Source organism: Bidens hawaiensis, unplaced genomic scaffold, assembly GCF_021521415.1.
Source record: "Bidens hawaiensis isolate Kalapana, Puna unplaced genomic scaffold, B.hawaiensis_p1.1 tig00011436_1, whole genome shotgun sequence".
In the NCBI taxonomy this organism is placed as follows: Eukaryota; Viridiplantae; Streptophyta; class Magnoliopsida; order Asterales; family Asteraceae; genus Bidens; species Bidens hawaiensis.
This window is the reverse complement of record NW_027491890.1, coordinates 407,909-435,568: the sequence shown is the minus strand read 5'-3', so window position 1 is coordinate 435,568 and position 27,660 is coordinate 407,909. Positions and strand designations below refer to the sequence as shown.

General features: G+C 34.0%; 1 pseudogene across 1 annotated transcript; it reads left to right on the top strand.

The window, feature by feature from the left end:
• Positions 1 to 12,579: 12,579 nt before the first annotated feature.
• LOC143537935 (disease resistance protein RPV1-like) lies at positions 12,580 to 27,151 on the top strand (annotated as a pseudogene). The gene is made up of 7 exons (XR_013136166.1): positions 12,580 to 13,086; positions 23,503 to 24,604; positions 24,683 to 25,033; positions 25,547 to 26,259; positions 26,352 to 26,901; positions 26,989 to 27,055; positions 27,133 to 27,151. The product of XR_013136166.1 is annotated as a disease resistance protein RPV1-like (transcript).
• Positions 27,152 to 27,660: the final 509 nt, after the last annotated feature.

Below are 27,660 nucleotides of genomic sequence, written 5' to 3'. Positions count from 1 at the left end.
CACAAAATATTTTTTTAAAATAATTAAAAATAATTTTTTAGTAGTTCTCTAGTTCTCTCTTTAAGAGGATTTCTCTCTAGATCTCACCCATATATATATATATATATATATATGGGATCAGGATCATGATAGAACCTTTTTGAAATTGAGAACTATGAGAACCATTTTAGACCCAAAAATAAAAAAAATCATAAAATAAAATAAAACACAAAGATCAAAAAAGTAAAAAAACCAAAATTCTTATTTTATCATCCCGGTTTCATAAAAAAAACTCGGTTTAGCTCAATTATATACACATATGTATAATATATACATATATGTACATTTACATGTTTTTTTTGTACACATGTGTATGATTTAAGATAAATGATGTTGTACTTATGTGTATATTACGTAACTAAAGATCAAATAAAATTATACATGTGTGTATAATACAACGTTTTTTTTAATAAAACCGGAATGAAATATAAGAATTTTGGTTTTTTTACTTTTTTTAAATTTTTATTATTTTTTGTTTTATGATTTTTTTAAATACTTTTTTTAAAGGTGTTTTTAGTGGTCCAAAATGGTTTTCAAAGTTCTCAATTTGTAAAGGGTTCTCTTAGGATCCTTACCCTATATATATATATATATATATATATATATATATATATATATATATATATGTATATATATATATATATGGTATGGTTATTTTGAAATCAAGTAGTTTTTTAGGAAGACTGGGAATAAATCATAGTCATTTGATCATGTTAATCAACATTTGAGATTTAAAATTACCAAAAGCCGTCATAGTTTCCTAAAATTACTCTTTCATCATTATAACCGACATAGTTTTCTAAAATTGTTCTTTCACCATAGGTTTTAATACCACATGTCAAAAATATATTGGTTCTTCTCATTATTATAAAACTCTTTATTTTTATTTGAACCATTTTTCTATGTGTGTGTGTTATACATTTTAATGATTGTAAACGTTAGATAATCAAACATTATTATTATAAGGTATAAAATCACATTGTTGTTTTAATTAACAGAGAAAAAATAACAATTTAAAAAAATATTTTTAACTTATATCATGAAACAAGATGACATATTAATTAAAACTTTATCATCTACTAAAGCCATACGCTGTAAATTATGAAGCGTAAACATGTAAATACTATAACATAAGTTGTTTGTTATAAAACTATTTTTATTGAACTTATAAAACATTTAAGTATACAACATAAAGAATGCTACAAACATGGATATAATAATTATAACTTTAGAGTTAAAACGTTTAATAAAGCAACAATAAAAATCCAAAAATCGTGATTTAAACCACCATTTCAATCCAAACATTCGGTCCAAACGTTCATAAATAATTTCCCAAAATTCAAAATAAAATATAACAAAGTCTCAAATTTTAAAAAAATAACAATGAAGACAATTAATTTCCTTTATTACTCAATAAATGGTGATTATAACGATTTATTTAGAAACCTTCTCCAACTTGAGTTAATGTTCAAAATTAAATTGTTTATTAGGTGGATAATTTATTTATTGAAATTTTATACTTTGCATCATATGTGGATAACCTAGTTAAATGACATGTGAAAAAAATGTTTTGTTTTAATAGTATAGGTAGATAACTTCTTTGGATTATGGTATAAGTCTCTAAAGTTTCCGGTTTGGATTATGTGGTTCTCATTATGTAAAAAGTTTAGTGTCAAACACAAACTCGCGTACCAAACATTATGATAAGTTTGTAAAAATGACCAAAAGATCATTTATTAAAATAATTAAAAGAAGGGAAAAGTAGGCATAAGTGTTTTTAATCCCGGACCGGACCGGCCGGTTCGACCGGTCTGTCCGGGGCCTGGTATATAAGCCGGTCTGGTTCGTGGCATAAACCCGTTTTCTAATAAACCGGCGGGGTTCGTCGGTTTGCGGTCCAACCGGAGCCGGTGAACCCCCCGTTGAGCCGGCAAAACCTTGTTTTTTGTTAAATTAAAATAGTATATGCGCTGAGAATCGAGCATGGGTACAAAACCGAGATGCCAAATTAGTAAATACAATAAATAGCCCAACTAACCAAGGCTGGTAATCTGTTTTATATATGAAACATATATCATACATATTAAAAACCACTGTAAATGGTCATTATTAGAGATTGATTCAAACAATAAACATGAAATATCTACAATAGAAAACAATCATTTCTATAATTCAGTGTCTTGTGTCTAGATTGTTGAACTAGAAACAAACAAAATCAATTACATTAATTACAAAATGCTATATATATATATATGGGATGGTTTAAAAGAGAAATGATTTTACTGTAACATATGCGAGAAATAAATATGAGCAACTAGTTTTGTTTTAAATTTTAAATGTTTAAAGTTAAATAAAGAAAATATCAATAATTCTCTTTCTTCAATTAATATAACTAATAAACCATAGTACTTATCTACTTACTTAATATAACTAATTAAATTATTATAATTGAAAAATATTAACAACTCATTTTTTTATAACTTATTTTTTGTGTCTTGAATTTTTATTCTACACAAGTATAATTTATTCATACATTAAAATTTTTTATATCCAAAACTAATTTCTTCCAACTCAATATATTAATATTGTCACACCCCGACTTAGGGCCTAGGCGTGTGACCACAAGTTGGTACATGTTTTGTAAATATATCAAAGTTTATGGGTTAATTTTAGCGGAATACTTTAGGTTTGAATATAATAATAATTTACATTGAAAATTTACTCGGGAATTAAATACCCGAGTATTGGTTTACAAAATATAGATTTCATAATACAAGGATTTGTTTAACAAAAACGGAGCCATCTTTAACGCGCTTCTATCTTCATAAGACTCCAATCCTTGCTAATGCTACTAATGCTTAATTACCTGCAATGGGTTGAAAAAATACGTCAGCTATATGCTGGTGAACACGTATGACTCCATAAAACATTTTGAATGACATTATAATACAAATATAGTTTTCTCTACAAGCTCAGCAGAAGCATATCTACTTATGGTCTATGTACCACTGCCCTACACACACAATTGTTCCCGAGCCACGTAGTCCTTACCGGGAGACTAGTTATGACCATTAGCCCACGGCCATGTAGCCTTAGAATGATTAGGCTGAACGGTTATGTTTGGATCCAGACACATGTGTATTTGGTCTGAGTTGACTTTATTTTCTACTTTGTATTATAAAGTTTTAGAGATTACTCGATCTCATGTAGACAATTGATTGACTCGTTAAGACAAACACCCGTTCGTCTTATTGAGTATAAATATGTTTTGACTAATATAAAGGTTAACGTATTCACCTGTACCGTCGGTGTTGAAAACCTTGACTGATTGATTGATTGTGAATGATACTTAACCTATACACGAATAGGTTCGTATGAATGATTTGAATGATGTTAAGCTATGATTGAAAGCCTAACCTTGAAATCGTTTACTTTTGATTGGGAATGAAAACACTTGGTTTTATGTGACGTTTGATATAGCATGCTTTGGCCTAATAGGTTCTAACACGTTGGTTAGTTTCTCCAGGTAAGTAAACGGGTCCCTCGGTTGATTGGGATTTGTACGAATTACTTTTCCTTAGGCAAGAAACTTACTACTAGTGCTATCCCCCTTCCAGTTACTACATGCCCGTCAAAATATAATTTTTTTGTTTAACTTTACTTCATCATGAAGTAACGTTTATGAAAACATGATTGTGAATGAATGTTTGTAAAATACGATCAAGGTGGCCATAGCCTCGATTGATAGTCTAAGCTATAATTCAAATAACTTAAACTTAACTCCTACCTTAGATTGAATGCTTAGATTGATAATAATAAAAATGCAGGATCTTGATCTACTCGCTTATATAATTGCTACTCGATTATGACTTCTTTTCTTGCACGAACTTCGAGAAAACAACACACCGGCTTGCTTCGGCAACGGGGCACGCCTTACGAGGTTATGTGTGTGAAAGTGGAGGTGAAATGGGATGAGGAGAGCTCAATACCCGTCACCCCCTTTTATAGGCTGATTCTGGACCCCGTCGCGTACCGCGCCCGGTCCTTTAGGGCTGGTCGCGTACTGCGACGCCGCCTTTTTACACCGCCTTATGCGGTTGTGACACGTGGCCTGTCATATTACGCCACGTGTCGACACGGTGTTCAACACGTGTCCACTGACTCAGCAACCCCATCGCATACCGCGATGGGTTGATGGATACTCCGTCGCGTACCGCGGCGGAACAAGATTTTCAAAATTTGCAGTTTAGCCCCTATACTTATAAAAGTTAGTATTTTAAGCTAAAACCTATAGGGTTTGAGACGTGGTGTTACAAATATCCATCAAAACATACTTACATTATAATGAATAATACCAAAAAACTATTTTACATGTGTTTGCATTAAAAATCAACAAAAAACATACAACCAACACAAAAACGTATAATCTACACTTGTTATAAGAATAAGACAACATATAACCTACACATGAAAAACATATAACCTACACACAAAATTTATCATCAATGGAATGCACACGCACACGAAAACATATAACCTACACACGAAAATTTTATCTTACACAAATACAATTTATTCATACATTAATTTTTTTATTCAAAACCAATTTCTTCAAACTCTGCATATCAATATCCATCAACACGTAGTTACATTGTGATGAATAATACAAAAAACTATCTTACACGTGTTTGCATTAAATGTCAATAAAAAATATACAATCTACACAAAAACATATAGCTTACACTTGTTATAAGAATAAAAAAACATATAGCCTACATACGAAAAACATATAACCTATGCATGTGTAGGATATGTGTATCTTTGTGTAGTTTATATAATTGTTGATGTCGAATTACATATGTAAGTTGTATGCTTTTTATATGTTGTACGCTTTTATCGCTCAAAACAAGTGTATGTTGTATAACTTTGTGTAGGTTGTATATTTATTGTTTACATTTAATGGACATATTTGTATGATATTTTTTATTATTATTTATGACAATAATTTTTATAGGCATACCAATTGAAAAAAAAGTATATATTATGTCTTGATATTTAGTGTTAAAAAACATGCTAATAAATTGAGTGGAAATTATTTTTTTAATATAAAGAATAGTATTATATGAACAACTTGTATTTACGTTGAATAAAATGAAGAATGTGTAAATAAAAAATAAAACTAAAGTAGTGTTTTTATCTTTTTAATTATTATAGTTAAATTAGTTAGATATATTAATTAGAGCAAGATTTATTATGGTTATATTAGTTGTTTTAATTGGAGAGAGAGAGAGAGAGTGTATATTTATTGTTGCATTTACATCTTATTTATTTATTTATAAATATTTAAAACCTAAAATAAAACTAGCGGCTCATATTCATTTCTTTAATTTCTTGCAATAATTTGATTTCTTTCTTGAACTTAAACACACACACACACACAGACACATATATATAAGATAAATATCAAATTCAAATAAATATTCTATGCTAAACATACGACCTAATAATCTCCCATTATTCTCCAATAACACTAATCACCAACACATCTCCATCTTCTTCATCATCCACCACCGAACTTCGATCACTCTACCGCCAACCTTCTCCACCTCTCCTTAAACCAAGGCTCTACTGCTTCGCCATTAGCACTAAGCGATGTTCCATATCTACAACAACAACAAAAAATTTCGGCGAGACTTTAACTCTGATAGTGGCATCGCCGTCGTTTTCCGCTGCAACATACTTGCTCTAGTCGGCGGCGGACGACCACTAGAGCCGATATATCGTTCCGATCGAAAGAAATCCGTACGTCTCCGGCGAGACCGGATTATTGTGATAGTATTAGAGAATACATATGTTTACAAATTCTATATGTTTACAAATTCGCCGATTTGAAGCTTGTTACAACGTAAAACAAGAAATTGTGCGATTTGTCAATCAATTTGTAGTTACAAAGGTGCTTTTAAAGTAAGCTATTTGAGAAAGAAGAAGAAGAAGCAGATTCAATAATTAATCTACTAACAAAATAATTACTCTAGTTGAAATAATTACACTATATAATTTACAAATAAAGTAATTTTATTACTCTATTTGTAAGTTTACAAATAGAGTAATAAAATTACTTTATTTGTAAATTATATAGTGTAATTAAATTGCAATACAAACATGATTTTTACTTATTTATAAAAATATCACGGCCTCCAATTTTATTTTAGTTCACATGCTTCACATGTTTTTTCTATTTGTATGTTAACTACATATATATATATATATATATATATAGGGAAGAGTTATCATAAAAACAAGTAGTTTTTTAGGAAGACTAATAATAAATCATAACTATTGAATTATATCAATCAATAGTTGAGATTTAAAATTATCAAAAACCGTCATAGTTTCTAGAATTACTCGTTCACCATTATAACCGACATAGTTTCCTAAAATTATTCTTTCATCATAGGTTGTAATGTCACATGCCAAAAATCTATTGGTTCTTACCATTCTTATAAAACTCTTTATTTTTATTTGAACCTTTTTCTATATATCATGATCTAACTTAGTACTCCCTCCGTCCCGTTATAAATGTTTAGGTTTGAAAAACACAAAGTTTAAGGTTGAGAATTCTGAAAATAGTCATTTTTAAGAGAGAAATTTTGAAAATAGTCCAAAAAGTTTTGAATTCCCAAAAGAGTCCTCCGAAATCTATCTCCTACGAGAGATTGGGATTCGTGACGTGAGTTTTGGTTGTCCTATCACACACTGATACGTGTCAATTCAAAGACAAAGTTTCAGAGAAATTTGACTTGGTCGATAGTTTTCAAGTCAAAATAGTTTTATGAAAAACCAATGTTTTGGAATGAACTTGTCCGTCACGTGAGGTTTCAAAGTCATCGTTATCCGCGTTTTTTTGAAATTCATCTCCTCATACGTATTTCAAATTAATTTCTTCTACTACGTGAAATTTCAAAAAAGATGGAAAAAAAACAATACTTTTTCAGTTAACATAGTTTTGTTAGATGATTTTCAAAAAAATTTTAAAAAACGATAATTTCCCAACGAATTTAATTTCCTTAGATGATTTTTATAAAAATTTTAAAAATATGGCAAGTGTTAAGAATGTGGTGGGTGGTGGTGGATGATGGCGGTGGGTGTTGGTGGTTGATGATGGCGGTGGGCGGTGGTGGTTGATGATGGCGGTGGGTGGTGGTGATGGCGGTGGATGATGGCGGTGGGTGGTGGTGGTTGATGATGGCGGTGGGTGGTGGTGGATGATGATGGCGGTGGGTGGTGGTGGTTATGATGGCGGTGGGTGGATAAATTTACTTTTTCTAATATCTATTATTTTTATGCAAAAATAGATAAGTTTTATCAAAAAACCATCGAATTAAAATACTTTGTAACAAAATCTATCTTTTATGACAACACGTCTTTTTATGCAAAAATAGACGAAATTCATTTGAAATGCATCCGAGGAGATGCATTTAAAAAAAAACGCGAAAATAATCTTTTTTGAAACCTCACGTGACGGATAACTTTCATTCCAAACCTATGGTTTTCCAGAAGACTATTTTGACTACAAAACTATCGGCCGAGACAGATTTCGCTTAAAGTTTATCTTCAACTTTACACGTGTCCTTTTGTGATTCGTCAACCAAAACTCACGTCACGAATCCCAATCTCACGTGAGAGATAGATTTCAGAGGACTATTTTGGGAATTCAAAACTTTTTGGACTATTTTCAAAATATCTCTCTTAAAAAAAGACTAATTTCAGAATTCTCCCTTATTTTTTTTTCTTATAAAATGACAATAATGCACTTAAAAAGTGGGTCCATTAATATTATTTGTTAATGTTAATTGCGTGTGTTTAAGGGTAAACTTGAAAACTAGCTAATAAATTTTGAAAATGAACACTTATAATGAGACAAATAAAAAAGAAAATATAGACATTTATAAGTTATAATGGAACGAATTAAGTATTATTTAAAACACATGGCCCATTTTGATATTAAGTCTAAAGTGATTTAAAAGGGTTTCCTGACATTTCGGTCAATTCTTGTTTACTTATTATATCGACTTTTCGGTCAATGCTTGTACTTTTATTTGTTGACTTTTCAGTCAATGCCGGTCACACTTTCATACGGTGAGACTTTATTTCCTTGCAGAGTTGCAGCCTTTTATTGAAGTTGAAATAGTTTGTAGGAAACAAAGGGGTTTAGAAGTTTCCAAGGAAAGTTCAAATGTATAAAAATCTAAATATACAAAACAGTAGAGAGTAAAGTGTCAAAGTGATCATTGAGATTTGTTTAATTATGTGATTTTCATTAAAATATTTATTTTTGTGCAAATTCACCATCAAAGTTCCGTACTTCTTGTCAGTTACGTCTAAATTGTTAACTCTGTTTACTTTTATCATTAAGTAAAGGATAAATATGTAATTTCCAATTTGTTTAATATTTTGTTAGTTATTTCAAATAATTATACCCAACCCCACATCATCTTCATAATATCATCGCCTACCCAAACCAGTCACCACACATCCACACCACCACCACTCTGGCCACCCAAAAAATCAGGCCACACCACCACCACACTCCGGCACCCACCACAAATTCAAACTCAGATCAAGCAAGAAAACGAAACCCAATAGAGATACCCTAAACAGTGAATCGCGACCCAAACATGAATTGAGCAACAAATCGATTCTTAAATTTTAGCAAATGAAACTTGGCGACAGTGGTGCTAGAGAAACGAACACGACGGTGTTGTTAGGGGTTGGCCAACGATGATTTGCTCGTTGTAGGGTAAAGAAGAGAGAGGAGGTCACGACGAAGCCCTTTGATGAGAAACCTAGATGGTCCACTGGTAAAAAAAAATAAACCATACGGACGAAAGTCGTAAAAAATGACCAAACCTCAAGAACGATTTTGTCATTTTACTCTATACAAAAAGTTGGGTAAATTACCAAAATAGATAAGTTTGACCCAATATTTTTCTAATAGCCAACATCTCTTTTATTATTGAGTTTTTTTACTAATAAACAAGTGACACGTCAGCGAAGCCGGCTAAGCTTAGCCGCCACTTTATGGACACATAATTTTGTGAAAAGTAAACGGGATCCACCTTTATCGTATAAAAATTCGACACGTGTGTAACATCCTACTTTCGGTTATTATAATAAAAATAAATTTCGTTATTTCATAGTGGGTCGTTATCGGTTTAGATAAATAGAATACGAGTTGGGCCAGTGCTGGGTAAATGAATATGGGTTATGGACTTGGGTTAGGAAATAAAGAAGGAAAGACCATGGGCTTAAGCCCATGATCCATAAATATATAAACCCTTAATATCCATTTAATCCTCATTCACACATATTCCATACACCACCCAAAACACACACTTAAGATTTCTCTCTAATTCTTCCTTATCTCTAGCCGAAATCAAGAAGGAAACCGAGCACCGACCCGAGGTAACGATAGTTTAATATTGTATGAGCTTAACCCGTTAGATAAAGTTGCGAAACGACGAGCCGACACCGTTAAACCGTTTAAATCACGAGATCCGGGTGGAATCGGGTATAAACCCAACCTATGATGAGCTTAGGGATCACCCTAGCTCAGATCTGGATCGAACGGGGCAAAAAACGAGTTAAGAATCGTTTTTCCGGTGACTTTGCGTTTTTCCGGCGGCTTTCCGGCAATGACGGCGCTGGAAAGGCGCCGCCGGAAAAGTAATACGAGGTTAAGGGTATGTCAGGGAATGTTCTGACATTCCCTGACCTAACCCTAGTTCGCTAACGGGAATTTAGCGAATTAAGGGTGATTCGTTAAGTAGATTCGCTGAGGAAAGATAACGAACTAGCCTTAGTTCGTGTCCTGATCCGTTAAGGAAAAGATAACGAATTAACCCCCCCCATTTCGTTATAGCCATTCGTTAAAGGAGATAACGAATTAGAAGGTCCAATTCGTTACTTGAACTGATTCGCTATGTGGACTGGTTCGTACAAGGACGGATTCGTCAGAGGTCCAGTTCGTTAGAGGGTTCAGTTCGTTACAAATGACCAGTTCGCTAAGATACGTCAATTCGTTAAAGACTGAATAACGAACTAGGAAGTTTAATAAAATGACAGAACAGTCCCTGGACGTAGAAAAAGAATGAATTAATTACAATTCATCCCTTGAACTTTTGAGTTAGCAAATTAATTAATGATTCGAAATTATAATGAAAAATGTGTTACGACAGTTAATGGAAATAAAATTTTTCCAAGCTGACCTGGCAGCTCGACCCCAGCCAGGGGCTCTGCCCCTTGGACCCTGCTAGGGGCTGCCGCCCCTAGACCCCGCTGCCAGGGCCGCTGCCCCCGAACCCCCGTTCGTTGTGGGTAGTAGCTAAGAGTAGAAAGATGATATGAGTAGTGATAGTTAATTGATACATGTAAATATTATACAGTTAGCCGTGCACAGCTCAAGAAGGAAATAACGATTAACGGAGAGCGTAACAGGATCCAGGTGAGTTTCTAGCCCCATTTATGTGTTATGTTTTCGGGTCTGTGTGCATACTCAATATGTTTGTTAATACGCTTATCCTAAGAGATAAGTGTATGCCTTATGTGAATAATATGATATGTATGAATGATGGCTTGATGGTACGTGAACGATCTTCGGATATTGCACGTACCGTCAGGTTGTAACGCTATGTATAAGGTAAGTATGATATGTATGCTTATGTGTATGAACGTGATAAAGTTACTAAAAGAAGGAAAGGATGGTTGTATGGTTGTATGGTTACGAAAAGGGTACCGAGCCCTAATAATACTCGAGGTATGATGTATGGTTGTATGGTAACGAAGAGGGAATCGAACCCTACTAATATTCGAGAACTAGGGAACTGAACCCTACTAATATTCGAGGAAAGAGGGTACCGAGCCCTAATAATACTCGAGGAAAGAGGGTACCGAGCCCTAATAATACTCGAGGAAGGAGGGTACCGAGCCCTAATAATACTCGAGGAATGTAGGGTGTAATGCTCTTTATAACGTAAGATATGAAAGCAAGTTAGTACAAAAGAAAGTATGAAAGTATGAAAGTATGATTGAAAGAATATAAGTTTATGTGTATTGTATAATGTATGATTAACTAGAACTCACTCAGCGTAGCTGACTTTTAGTATGCACGCAGGTGAGTAGGATGAGGCAGCTCGCTTGAGGGGACACGTGGCGTTGAATAAGAGACTGGCATCGGAAGACTCAAGACGTTTAAGTTTAATGTTTTGTTTATTTTGAAAGACAAGATGTTGTTTTAAGACAAGAGGTGTTTTGTTATGAAATGTTTTATGAAAGTTTTTATATTCCGCGAATGTTTTAATTAACTCTGATATTTAGAACTGCGTTTGTGAGTAAATCCAACACGAAAGTAGGGCTACCGGTAACGGGGCCTTACAACGTGTCAAAGACGACTAAACTTAGCTTACATCTCTGGTTATTTAGCCGACATCCTTGTTCTTTCTTAGCCGGCTTCAACTCTGCTGGTAGGCTAAAGTTTCACTAAGCCAATTTTTATTTATTTTTTCATTTAGGCGTCTAATTTTAGCCACCAAAATTTAAAATATTCACCAAACCAATTAACTAATTAGCTGGGTTTCTTATTTTTCTCTCTTAGTCATCATGATTTAGCCGACATATTAAATACTTTAACTACCAAATTAAATATTTAGTTGGCTCACATTTTGTTTCACTCTTAGCTGTCTTGATTTTCTCTCTTAGCCGGCTAAGAGGAAAAAAATTGACGGCTAAGAGAAAAAAATAGAAACTGGCTAAATATTTAATTGAGTAGGTAAAAGTATTTAATTTCATGGGCTAAAGTTACACTGGCTAAGAAGACGGCTAAGTGAATAAAAGATAGAAGCCGCTAAGATTTTAATACGGTTGGTAAGTTTGGTAAATATTTTTTTAAATTCTGGCGGCTAAAAGAAAAAAAAAAGACGGCTAAGTGAAGCTTTAACCTACAAGTCGAATTGGAGCCGACTAAGAAGGAAGTTATGAAGCCGGCTAAGTGAATAGACACATATCCCAAAGCCGGCTAAGAGTCAAGGATGCCGGCTAAATAACTAGAGATGTATGCAAAGTTTAGCCGCCTTTGACATGTGTCAAATTTTTATTGGCTAAAGGTGGATCCATTTACTTTTCACATAATTTCGTGTCCATAAAGTGACGGCTAAGCTTAGCAGGCTTCGCTGATGTGTCATTTGTTTATTGGTAAAAAACTTGATGATCAGAGACATATAGGATAAATTAGACACGTTTATTTTAAAAAAAATTGGGTCAAATTGTCTATTTAGGTAATTAGCACAAAGTTAAAACTTTTGTTGGAATATTCGTAGGATCTAAATATATATAGGAAGTTAATCATCCCCTACGTATATTCAACCGTCTGTCATCTGAGCATAGGCTTTCTATATATAAGACCAGCTATTCATTCCCCTTAAGTACCAATAATATTGCCTAATAGCTATGGTACTCTTATATCAAGAGATATCAGCCTCTTCATCCATGGCTACTGGTTTCAGTTATGATGTATTTTTAAGTTTTCGAGGTGAGGACACCCGTACCACTTTTACCGATCACCTCTATGCAGCCCTTACGCAAGCAGGACTCCGCACTTTCAGGGATGACGATGCCATGGACCGGACATCAGATGACGATGCTAGGCTCAGAGCTCAAAAAGGCTATACAGGAGTCTGCAATTTCGATCATCGTCTTCTCAAGAAACTATGCATCTTCCAAGTGGTGTTTGGACGAGGTCTTAACCATCATTCAAGAACAGGAGAGGGTGTCCTCTAAACATGAAGTTGTTCCCGTGTTCTACCACGTAGATCCATCTGATGTCCGGAATCAAACCGGAAGCTTTAAAGAAGCATTTGGTGGGTATGATAAGATAATTGACGCAGAAACAGATCACCAGAAGAAGATTGAATGGGAGGAAAAGGTGAAGGCGTGGAGGGATGCACTTAACAAAGCTGGAAGCTTGACAGGAATGGTGTTAACTGCTAACGGGTATGTGTTTTTCCTCTTATTAAGTCTCTCAAATGAACATGAGTCTGATTGGGTCAGGTTTAATGCCCCAACCCATAATAGGCTGACGTGTCACATTTATAGTAATAAAAAACTAACATATTACAAACTATTAAATATACACTACAAATTCTAATCAATAACTTCGTCTTCAAAGTAATGGTGTAATAATGAAACTAGATAACCACATAACCATTTAACCAAGTAAATAGATAGCATGTCCATGATTTAACAATAGCATGACATCGCAAGATACGAACATATCCATGTTGTAGTATAACAAGACGACAATCAAGATATCAAGACGACGAACTAAACATAGCAAAGACTTGAAACAATTAAATCATATAATAAGAGTGTACTACTCATGAGCAAACTGAGCTAGCTGATAACACATGATGATATACAGGTAGCTACTCCCAGGGCCGTCCCTGAGAATGCATGTGTTTTCATAGGCCTCGTGCGAGAAAAAAAAATGGGCCCTAGTATAAATTCACACACATATATAGAACATACAAAATTGTGAAGTTAAAATCTCAAATACTATCAAATACTTGGATAGCGGCGCAACTTGTTGCTCGCTTACCCATTATCCAGATGTAGTTTGGTTTGTGTTATATATAAAAGGATCAATATTTTCTCATTATGGATTTGCAGTTGTGACCTGTTTATCTTTATCAACATTTCAATTTAAATTTTTTTGGTGGAAGGATAAACCTAATCAAATAATTATAAATTTCAAGACAATTTGAAAACAATACCGATCATAAGTATGAGAAAACGCTCTAGTTTTAATATCAAATAATATACATATTTACTTTAACTATATAAAATAATATACATATTTACTTTAAACTGAACTTTTTTTTGCAACTGAATTGAAACAATTCCAAGTTAAATTATTAAATAAAGAGTATATATATATATATATATATATATATATATAAACAAGTTTTTATCCCCCGTATTACGGGGTTTGTTTAACGATAACATAATGTTGATTTATGAAAAATAAAAAAATAGAGAGGATAAACAAAAAAGAGTCAGTGATGCATTTAATCGAACCCTAAAATAGTTGATATATGTTCGTTCATTGTCATATACTCTTATTTGTTTGGGCCTACAATTTTATATTTGTTTGGGCCTAAACCAATGTTGGTTAGATGCTGGACTGTTGGACCTCATGGCTGGCTGGGCTGCTACTGATTAAAATAATTATAGGCCCTTTCTGGCTTTGGGCCCTGTGTGGCTGCACAGCCTGCACAGGCCCAAAACCGGCCCTGGATACTCATGTATATCAATCAAACGAAATGACGTGACTTGGCACACCAACAATTAGGCATGTTCAAAACGGTTTGGGACTAGGAACCGGAACCGGTTCTTAACCGGTTCCTATATTCAAAACCCCCTTTTAAACCGGTTCCAGGCTCGAACCGGTTAGGGAACCGAACCGGTTCTCCCACCCTCGGACCCCTAACATATCTAACCGGTTCTTACCGGTTCCTAACCCGGTTCCTGTACCGTAACCGGTTCCAACAGGTTACAGTGTAAATTTTTTTTTTTTCGTTTTTCGTTTGCGATTTTGATTCTAAACTACGATTCGTATTTGTATAACATGAAAAATAAAAAAAACAATTAACATAAAAATAAACAATTAACTGATGAAGAAAAGACAACTACTGAAGATGTTTGCCACTGAAGACAACTACTGAAGGTTGCCACTGAAAGTTGCGACTTCTTCCTCGGAATTACTTGTAGAAATGCCTTCTTGTTCGTCGTGCACTCGAACATCAAGTGGTGTTTCATCTTCGAGAGTGGTTACGTGTTGAATACGATCGATTGAGTCCAAGTGATCCTTTAAGCAAATGCACATCTCCACCGACTCCGAATTTAGTCTTGTTCTTCTCACCGATATTACCCTGCCACTAAGAGAAAAAGTGGATTCCGAAGCTACCGTAGAAGCTTGGATGGTTAGTAAATCACGGGCCATGGTGGCAAGAATCGGAAACTCGGTTTCCTTTACCTTCTACCAAGCCAAAACATCAAAAGTGCCATATTTCTCTTCGGATAAACCGGTAGAGTAATCATTTGCTCTATACCTTCCTAGTTCGCTTGAAGGGGTGTTACCCCTTTGTTTTTTAGCAGTTACGTTGCGAACGGTGTTCATAAGGCTAATCATGGGATCTCGTACTCTAGTAGCACTTGAACTTGATGAAGACCCCCCCGACATAGGCATGTGTATGTTTGACCCATATTTATTTAAATAAAAGTCATACATAAATTTAAAATTCAAGTTAAAATCATTTTTTGCCTCTGTTGAAAAGTTTGGATCAACTTCATGCATATCTAAGGCTGAAAAAATTTCGTCTATCACACATTCAACCCCGTAACATTTAACATTGGGTTTAAAGCGGCGGCGCAAGTAAAAACCGGTGGCAATTCAAGAGAGTATTTTTTTAAGTTAAACTTCATCGGTAATATGATGTTTGAAAACATTGGACTTTTATTTTCAAATTCTTTAAGATTGTTAACGATTAAAAATAACTCCGAAAGAACCAAGGGACTTGTCGGATAATACGTTCCCGATAGTTTCGTAGTTGATGTTTTAAAAACTTCAAGAAAAGTCGATAAGTCATTGATAATTTCCCATTTCTCATTTGAAAAGGGGATTGCCAAATCATTCTCGGCAAGACTAGAATGAAACATTTGTAAAGTTTCTCTTTGTTTCAAAGCACTTTGAAACATTATGCAAGTGGAATTCCATCGATGAGGTACATCCCAATTAGCTCCCAAAGCTTTTCTTCCCGTATCTTTACAAAATTTTCTATATTCCATTTGTCTTTTTTTACTTTTCTTAAAAACTTCATGTATCATTAGTCTAAAATCGTTTATAACCGATGTAACCTCATCCGAAGCAAGTCCGTCTTGCACGATTAAATTAATGATATGTGCAACACACCTTGAGTGAAAAAATACACCATTGCAAATCGGCGTATATTTTAATTTTAATTTATCAACCGCCGATGTATTATTCGACGCGTTATCAAATGCCATTGAAAATATTTTATTTTCTAGTTTATAAGTTTTTATAACATAATCTAAAATTTCAAACAAATTATCTCCCGTATGTGGATACTCAAAGAGTTCGAAAGCAATGGTGTGTTTCATCATTTCCCACGATGACGGGTCTACCCAATGAGCGGTGACACAAAGATAAGATTCGGGTAGACCATGTGGAGCCGACCAAACATCACTAGTTAAGTTTATTCCCGTATTTATATTTTTAAAATATGCAATTAGTACCTCTTTGGCCTTCTTCCACAAGTTTAAACAATAACGTTTAAGAGTATGACGACTTACGTGAGTGTATTGTGGCTGAAGCGTATCTCGAATCATGGCGGTTAAGCGAGGGTTGTCGAAGTGGCTAAACGGCAAAGCTTCTTGAATCACAAACTTCGCCATACGATCTTGAACTCGATCAATTTGGTATGTAAATATTCCGCCTTCACTATCCATTTGCGTTTGTTGCGAATCGACGTTCTTTTTCAACGCCTTGCAATAAAGTTTTTCGATGTGTTTCTTCAAATTTGAATTCGAAAGTGGGTTTAAATAAATCCCACAAAACTTGCACCGAGCCTTCAATGAATGGTCACTCAATTCAACCAAATCCCAATTGCACCAAATCTCTTGATTACGATTATGAGGTACAATACGAACGAAACTTGGTTCGGCGTTAGAACCTTGATCAACTGATGATTGTGAGGCAGCCATAACAACAAATATGAATATAGAAGAAGAGAAAACAAGATATTAGAGAACTCAAAACGTTGTAATAGCGTTTTTTTGTATTTTTTTGCGTTCGGGTTTGCGTTTTGAGTGTTGTGATGAACCCATGACACAAAATACCTATTTATACTAGTAGTGGGGTGCTTGGGGGAGCCAAAAAACGGCTATTTTTGACCTCAACGGTCAAAAAACTGCCAAAAAAACGATTTCCAACGGCTATATTCGATCCAACGGCTAGAACCGGTTAGGAACCGGTTCCGGATGGTTCGGTTCAAGAACCGGTTCCGGTTTGGTTCCGGTTCCTACCCGCCCCCACTCAGAAATGCAAGAACCGGTCACGGATCATCGGGTTGAATCAGATAGGGTCCGGTTCCTACAAAAAACGGGTAGGAACCGGTTCGGGTCCGGTTCGGGTCCACCGGCTCGGTTCCAGGAACCGGTTTCGTTGAACATCTCTACCAACAATCATTTCCTAAAATTGAAATTGAACTAGGATCGCTCCATACGCCTCTAAATAGCTATATGTACCACACATGTACTTAAGAGACGTCGTGAACTAATCTCTTAGTCACGGAAAGAGTGCATGTTGTCGATGCCACAACAACATGCTCTGGCATAACAAAAGCTGATTACAAAAAATCTAAATATATAACGTAATTTCAATCAATGTTTTCAGACCTGGCTCGGACGTCGACCCGGACGTCTTACCGGGTCAAAGGTCGGACCAACCCGGAAGGGCGGACCGGTGTTGACCCGGATAACGTCGTTAATAATATAAATAAATATACATATACCATATATAGTGAAAATTTAAATATATATGTATGTAAACAATAATAATACGTTTAAGTTTAATATATAAAATAAATAAATTTAAAAAAAAACAACACAATATAGATAACTAGGTTAGCTACACGTGTAGCACATGGGTTAGAATAAATAAATTTAGTTAAACAATAACATAATGTGACATACAAAAAAATATATTCAACAGATATAAAGATATATTATATGGTATAATAAATTACACACTATACAATATGAAAATAGAAAATTTATAAATCTCTAAATATTTCTTGATACACAATACGTGTAGTTTTATTTGTAATTTTTTGTTTTTTCAAAACTTAGTAGTTTCACATTGTTTCTGATTTTAACTCTAGATAATGCAACAAATAACTAGTCATGAGTTAAAACAAATTGTCTAAAAAACAAACCAAAAATCTACAATGATTGACCTTCGCTTTTGTTAATCTTCATTCCAAACAAAAATTAAGTGAAATTTTCATTCTTTAAAATTAGTACTTTTATCTAAAGGTGTAGGATTTAAAAAAATAAGAAATAAAATTGTGAGTTCCAATATTATTTTCGGATATGATTTCGGCTTCTATAGCACGACTGTCATATTGTATTTTCACATGTAGCTTAATTTCATTGTATAGACCAATTTTCTAGTTAGTATTTTAATCAACATCAGTTTAACATCAGCTTTTAGAACTAACCTATGACTTAACAACCTTATATTTTGAAGTCATTTAAAAAGTCAAGAAACTAATACTTTTTTGTAACGTATCATTTTATGTCTGATAGATACCGTATGAAGAATATAAGGATATACAAAGTTAATTTATCGTCTGATTAATATTGTGCTAACGTTTAACATTTGTATTCCAAAGGTAAGAAGTTGTTTTTATTGCATGAAAAACCAAAACATGTAGTATAGTGTTAATATTTTTGTGAATTTTTAAGATGATGAACTTAACATAAATGATGAGTTGATTAAATAGCAAATTAAAAAAATGTTGTAAATGGCTACTTTTTTAAACCAACCCGTGGATCGAAACCCACTCTAATAATAAATTGTTTTGACTTGAACCATGTTTGATACTTTAACCCGTTAAAGAACTTGTCGTTTAAATTAACATAAACACTGAGAATACTTCAATAATTAATTTGTCTTTTAAGAGTTTGAATGATTAAAAAGTAAAAAAAAATGTATTTAATACGAGAGAGAGGAAGGAAAATTTAAAATACAAAATTATTAATAATAAAGATAAATGTATTTAATATGAGAGAGAGGAGGGAAAATTTTGTAAGAATTAATATGGTGATGTCATGTGACAATAAGAAATTTTTGTTAATTATATAGTATAAATATAGATATATGCATTATTTTCGAAACAAAATATAGAAAATATGTATAGAAACTTTAAAGTATTTAATCAATTTCCAATCTCTTCCTCCAATAATACACATCTACCTTATTTTCTCTCCAACCCTAAAAAAAACCACGGCTACTCTGCCTCTACACAAACACAAAAGCAAAATCAATTGTCCTTTCTTCTTCTTCTTCTTATTCTCATCAGTGTCTTCATAGAACTTTCATCCTTCTTTACCACCGCCTCTTCCCCACGGCAGTCTTCTGATTAGGCTGGCGTTCGGCTTCGACCAATCGCCGGAAAATTGGCCGGAGTTGCCACAAATTGGCTTATTTTGGTCGAAATTAAGGCTAATTATGAACGATTTTGGTCGAAATTTAGGTTTTACCGGTTAACCCGGCGGTTCACCGGTTCCGGACGGACCGCAACCCGTCAAACCCGGCCGGGTTTTTTGAAAACAGGTTTATGGCATGAACCGGACCGGAATGCATAGCGGGTCACGGTCGGACCGGCCGGTCCGGTCGGCTTTCAAAACATTGATTTCAATGCCATAACAATTGCAACCTATATCATATAAGGATTATCGAAAGATGCGATAAGTAGTACAATATAGGTATATTATTCTTGCATGATAATGTATCAACAATGAGTCAAGCAACATGACAGACATATAAAATTCAAGTAAACCAAGTATCATATCAGAGCAAAGCAGAAACGTCAAGATGCACGAAGGCCAAATAGACCTTACAAACCAAAAAAGATTTAAAAGATATTTGTACATCAAGCGATTGACTGATGACTGTATAGCAGCAAACTTCCCATCGAAAATCATGAGAGCATGTATATATATACTAGGTTAGAGCCCGTGTTATACATGGATGCAAAATATAATAAAAGTAAAAAAAAAATATTATATGTAATACATAAATTGAGTTATATTATATAATAATTTTTATTTATGACTTTTATAATAAGTTTTTGATATATTTATACACTATTAATTATAAACTATAATTTGCAAACCAAATCTTGGTGTTTGATTTATTTTAAAAATAAAGTATTCATATCGATATTATTATACATTTTTATGTTTATAAATATGATGTTTAGAACAAAATGTTGTCATATATTAAAAAAAATGTATTTATTTAACGTTGGAAGAATTGGAGACGAAGACTCAAACAGTAATATAAATTGTCAAAACCTTTCAATGGTTAGTAACCCGTGTATCATATGCGCGGAAAATGTATATCAGCATATATAACGATCATGATAATAATAATAATAATAATGAATTGATAGTGTAATATTTATAACAACAAATAATTTTACATTAATTAGAAGGTATTACATTGCTGTTTTTATTAAAACAAATTAACATACAAAGACAAACAAAGTAAAATGACAACATAAAACATATTTTTAACTTAAACCATGTAGCTAAAAAGATATATCAATAAAAACTACATCATAATATATGAAGTCATGTTATAATGCCAAAAAAAACTTTACATCATCCAAGAAGTCGTGTTTATTAAACAATCACCTTTGATTTATAAAGTATAATACTCTTCAAATACTCGTGAGTGATTGTTTAATAAACTTGTATGCTCTAATAATATACTAGTGGGTGGCTCACACTTTGTGACGGGTTCATAAGAATTAAATCTAACATGACTTGCTTTAAACACTTATTATATACGAGTATAATTGTTAGTATTAAATGTGCATTATTATATGTTAATAACAAATAACTTCCCAGAATCCTCTAAGATCATATTATGTAAATATAAGCAAACATACAATATTCCTTTATCTTTCTTTCTTCAAAATCATTTGCATAAAATAAAGATCCATGTGCAACTCCATCAATTAAGTCATTGAATACCGGTGATTGCTCTATCACAATAATAACATTGTTTGCACCATAAAAAACATGCAAATCCAAAGATCGTACGAAGTGATGACTTCATGTATTAGGACTGGGTCATCATGATCATCCGATGACACTGACCTCGCTAAACAGTTGGATAGTTGATCGAATCACGATGTGTTTAATCAATGCTACCAAGCATCGTGAGAAAACCATGTATATCTGAACCCATATATATTTTGGAAAGCCATGTATATCTGAACCCATATATATTTTGGATGTCACTAAACGATGCGCTCCTCAAATATCTCTTGGCATAAAGATAAATTATGCCTAAAACCATAATAGAAATATCTAAATAATAACAATGATACTAGTAATAACAATGTTGTAAAAGTAAGTCTTCAAGGCTGGTACTCTGAGTACTCGCTGCAAGGTATGACGTCGAGGAAAGTTTCTTTAACTCCGCCTAGTTATTAAGAATCGATCAAATGTGGTTAATCTCAGCCAAAATCACATCTAGTCGGTTAACTTGAGGCCAATTTTGACTAAAAATAAAACATATTTTATATTTCTATAATATTATGAAAAATAATATCACCTTTTTTAGGTGATGATTAGCAAATTTTAGAATATTTAGAATAATTTAGTATTTAAAAATGTATTTCTCTTATTTATATTGATATTCACTTATTTTGTTATAAATATTAGTATACTTATGATATTTAACATATATACAATATTCAAAAATTAATTTTCTTTGTATTTACCTTTTCCGAGTACTCTCCAAGTACACCCCGAGTATTCCGAATACACCCATCTCCCAATTGGTCGCATAGGGTCCGACTGACGACTTTTACAATCTTGAGTAATAACAATGATAATTAATAATAGGGGAAGGTTAACGTACAAATAAAATTAGCGTGCTAAACGTGAGAATCAAGTAGAGTAATTATATATACAAGTAGAGTAATTATCATAGAGTAATTACATAATTACTCTATGATAATTACTCTACTTATATATATAATTACTATACTTGATTCTCATGTTTAGCACGTTAATTTTATTTGTATATGATCCAAACCCTTAATAATAATAACAATGATAATTAATATCCATTCCTTATCCGAAACTTGCAATTTCTTGGGACGTTTTTTTTACATCTTCGAATACTCGTCCTATGAATCTTATAAAGCATCATACGCTAGTTGACAAATTACATAATTGCACCTTTGAGTAGGACTAAATCCTAGCTAATGTCTAGCGTCTTTCCTTTGTTGAAAATATGGAAACTCGTGCTCTAAGTCACAAAAAAATCATACAATAGTTGGCAACTCATATAAAAAAGGCGTCGGAACATAACATTGTCATACATAGGCCTTTCAATAAAACAATCTTTTATCAACCGGTCATAAGCCTCCGCGCGCTTGTTCTAGTGATGGCTCATAGGGAGAACTGGGTGGTTGACGACCCCCAACCTAACACTCCGCTATGCCCGATTTTTTTTCTTTCAAAACTATATGTATTTTTATGAAAAACAATATGTGTACTTAATGTTTCAACTCAATTACTTAACAAGTAGTTGCAATGGGTATGACTCCTAACCCAATGGTTGTAGGTTCTAGTCTCATATGAGACTTGTTTAATCTTAGTTGTATACAAAAGTTTTTTTATACAACCCAAATCATTACCATCTCATATTTGACATGTTTAAGCCTATTTTTATACAAAAGTTTTTACACAACCCAAATCGTAACCAAGTATGTCAATTTAAAATTTAAATTGTTTAAACCCAACAAAATACTCATTTTACTTGAGGCCCAAAATATTTTCCGTCTTCTCAGAGCCGACCCTGCTGTGCTTGACTAAAAGTTTTACCCCCACTCGAACAACTTTGTACCACCACCTTGTTCACCTACAAGAAAAATAAATCATTGGGTAGTTGATCCACCTTTTTAATGAAATATGAGTGAATTATGAGACCGTATGGTTGAAAATATGTGAAGGTTTAATCCTCACCGTACTTAGTGTCGATGAAGCCGTGGGGAACATTAGATGGAGCCATATTTAGAGGTGGTGCAACAGGGTTTAGCGAATGGTTGCGAGCCACATCATCATATATGCTTGGCGCCGTTCAAAATTCCACTACGTCACTACTAGAAAAAATATGTTTTTCTACAACTGAATTCAAAAGAAATTTGTTGGAAAATCTAGTTTCTAACAATTTTTCAACAAAAAGTTACGTTGGAAAAACACATGCTTGAAAATCGTTTTCAATCGTTTTTCAACAACTTTTCTTACAAAATTGCTACAAAACATGTGGCTGTAAACTTCCTACAACTTTCCTACAAAAACTATTTTTTTTGTTGGAAATATGTTGGAACTACTTATCGTAGGAAATTTGTAGGAAATTTTTGTGGGAAAATGACTTGTTTTCTAATAGTGCGTCCAGTCTTGCAGTCTTACAGAAAGGAACAAGTGTTGAGAGCGTATATCTAATTAAACAACTGAGAGAGTATTGTTAATACATAAAGCAAATTCAATAAGACACCTAATTGTTGAACTTGGTCTTTGCAGACACGAGGCCAAATTCATAGGCAATATTGTTAGTGTTATAAGAAAGAAACTCAACTACAAGCTCCAGTACATTGATGACAAACTAGTCGGAATAGATGACAATGTTGCTGAGATTGAATTATGGTTACAAGATCCATCGGCTGATGCAGCTATCCTTTTCATTTACGGGATGGGGGGCATTGGAAAAACAACCATATCTAAATGCATCTATAACTCAAATTACCATGTGTATGATGGGGATTGTTTTCTAGGAAATATACAGGAGAAATCAGATCAGCCCGGCGGATTGTTTCGTTTACAAACTCAGCTCCTCTCCACAATATTAAGGAGTAACAAGGAAGATGTTATATGGAATATTGACGAGGGAACCATTAAAGTTACAAACGCCTTATTCAGTAAAAAAGTACTTCTCGTCCTTGATGATGTCTCAACTAGCCAACAAATTACAGCACTACTAGGGCGGCAACAATTTTATCCTGGAAGTAAAGTGATTATAACAACTAGGCACAAATGGTTGTTAGCTGATTTCAAAATACATCCAGAGGTCCGTACTATTGAAAAATTAGGTTACGATGACTCAAATAAGCTCTTTAGTTTGTATGCCTTTCGTAGAGAAAACCCTATTGAACCCTACGTTGCCCATTCCGAACTTGTAGTTGATCGTTGTGGAGGGAATCCTTTGGCTCTTAAAGTATTGGGTACTTTTTTAAATGGAAAGGCCATCAATGTGTGGGAAGATGCAATGCGCAAACTAAAAGCAATTCCTAATCCCAAGATTCAAAAACTTCTACAACTGAGCTATGAGACTCTAGAAGATACAGAAGATCAAAATTTTTTCCTACATATTGCTTGTTTTTTTGTGGGTGAGGATAGAAAGTTCATTGTGAAACTGTTAGCCGAATGTGATCTGCACCCTATAATTGGGATCCAGAATCTAATGGATAGATGTCTACTCTACATTGAAGATGGAAGAGTGATGATGCATCAATTAATAAAGGAGATGGGTCGAGAGGTTGTTCGCCAAGAATCACCAAAGGATCCGGGGAAACGAAGTAGATTGTGGCATTATCAAGATTCCTTTAATGTATTAAAAGATAATGAAGTAAGGAATGCATGCCCTATTTCTTATATCTCTACTTAATTTATTGTATATGCTTACAGTTTTAAATTTCTAAATTAGGGTACAAGGAGGATAGAGGGACTTGCTCTTGATATGCAAAGGATTAAAAGAGTTAATTCAAATTCAATTGTAAAGATGGACAATGGAAGAAAACGTAGTTTTGAAGATTTTAGTGGTGTTAATAAAGAAAACTTCAAGGTGGGAGCAATGGAAAAGATGAAGAATCTAATGCTACTACAACTCGACTACGCAACATTTTCTGGTAGCTACAAGAAGTTGCCCAAAAAGTTACGATTGCTCCGTTGGCATGGGTTTCCGTTAAAATCCATACCAAGTGATGTACCTTTGCAGAAGTTGGTAGTTCTTGACTTGTGTTACAGCAAATTAAAACAAGTCTGGGATGGGTTTAAGGTATACATAATTTTAGTTTCATCTTCTAATTTCCCAGTTGATTACTAATTATGAATGTTATTTTGTCACATGGATCGATATAAAAGTTATTTATGTATCTTGTTTTTCATGTGACACGCCCTGCTTGCGGTGCGCGCATATAATGTATATATATGTGAACCCTCGGGTGGGCAAAAGTGAAATTGCACTAATTTTAACATCATTTTACTAATCTCGTGAAAACAACGTTAAAAATGGCGGAAGGTTAATCAGGCATCATGTGGTGGCGTTGATGGCCGAAAGACAAAGGCACATGCACCAATCAGCCGGTGTCCGGATGGTTGAGTGTTATGTGCCTTATGTCCAAGGCTTGATGCAAAACTACTATCGAGCCGGGGGTCTCACCGGAAGCAGCCTCTCTATTCCTACGGGGTAGAGGTAAGGCTGTCTACATCTTACCCTCCTCAAAGCTATGGTGGGATATACTGAGTACGACAATGATGATGATGATGTTTTTCATGTGACATGTCACAGGTGGTTGGATCCCTTAAAATCCTTAATCTGAGTTATTCTGTGAAGCTTATTAAAACCCCGGATTTTGGTGGGCTTCCTAGCTTGGAGAGTTTGCTCCTTAAAGGATGCTTAAGTTTGACTCAGGTGTGTGAATCCATAGGCAACCTTCAAAGACTGGTCTTGTTAGATGTAAGTGGTTGTAGAAGTTTGAACGGTATTCCATGCTTACCAAGATCCCTTGAATCACTTAAAATGAATGATTGCCCAAAGATATTCCTTGGAGGACCTGGACAAGTTCAATGTTTGGTTCATGTTCTCTTTTGGTTAAAATTAACGTCTCAGCATGCAAGCTGTATGATAATTCTTTCCCAGAGGATTGGAGTAACTTCTTATCATTAAAAATCTTAGATATAAGCAGAAATCATATAACTTCATTACCAGGTTGTGTTAAAACTTTGCCAGCTCTTAAAAGACTCAATGCTGACCATTGTTCATATCTTCAGTCAGTTCTGGATGTCCCAAAATCTGTAACATCCCTATTTATCTATGAGAATATGTCCTTGGAAAGAGTGCAACCATCGCCAAATCCCTTGACCTACATGTCCTTTGATGGTTGCGAAAAACTGTGTGAGGTAGAGGGCTGTTTTAAGTTTGAATCAATAAAAAACGTTGACAAGAAAGTTATAAGATATCTTGGACTAGAAAATGCATATACAGAAGATGAGTCCATCAAGGTTCTCTTACTCAATCTCTTACTCTTTATTGTCTGTGTTTTTCTTTTACCAGCTAATGTAAAGAAAACTAAACTAACAAATGGTTTGTATAGGTATCGTATGAGTTTGGTATATTCAGTACCTTCATTTCAGGGAAAACACTTCCACGTTTTAGGTATAAAGAAATTGGGTCAACGATATCATTTAGAGTCCCTTCACATCCTAACGGTTCAAGAATAAGCGGTCTGAATGTGTGTTTCATGTCTACTTCAAAAAATGGAAGATCTATAATTGAGGACGCTGAAGTGAATAATAAGACCAAGGCCTTGGTATGGATATACACTCCTCTAATAGATTCCATAACATGTAAAAGAGAGGGTGATCGGTATAATTATGTTTGGTCAACTCTTTGGCGGACTGGCAATCTATTGGATGACGGGGACGAAATTGTTGTAAGCATCAACCTCTACAACCACGATAATGTATTAGAGGAGTGTTGTGTGAACCTTTGGTACGATGATGATGAAGAAGAAGAAGAAATGGATGGCACCTATGTTGTCTTATTCAATCGCATTTCATGGACAGACAGAATGCATGCAGAGGTATCAAATTACGTGCATACTGGGAAATCATATTGCTTTGCGGTTTATCATCAACCTTATGGTAAGCTCCTAAATTCTTTAACCATTTATAGCAAAGTTGCCCAGATAACCTTACTAATCCTACGTATATGAAAATGTTTGTTGTTAGGATTAGTATCAATTGTGGATTGGTGGGGACTAAGGGAGCGTTGGATGGACAGAACCATGTATAGAAGGTATGTTTTGTTTCTGTTCCCTTGCATAAATTCTACACAATGATGTTTGTTTACCTTATTTTGTTGTGCAAATTCAGGGGTTCGCTACAGATTTGAAGAATAAAACATTAAGCATTGGCGATTGGTATCTTATCAACCTCGATAACCATCCGATTTAACTTCAATTACCATCGCAGTGATAGCGATAGCTTTTAATTGATACGTATATTCATATATGTAATGTAATTATGGTATCAAGTAAAACAATTATTTTACTGCTTATTGATATTTCTCACTGTTGTTAACATAATGAAGCATTTGTATACAAAACGACTTTGATTTTCTTCCTTTTTTTAATTTGTTCTTGATTTCCATACTGTTTCGAGCTACAATTGCTAATGTGGAAGTTCATCCTTATATAATATCTTCTTAGAGCTCTTCATCTTGCACACCATCTATTCGGTGAAATGTATGTTGTGATGGTTTGTAAAGATTTATTGTTGTAGATGCTCTTAGTTTGTCAAACAACAGGTTAATTTTGATGGGCTAGTTAACTTCTGGAAATATAAATTAGTAAAAATAATCAGGCGGCTATCTTATGTCGGATTTTCTCGGTCTTTTCCACT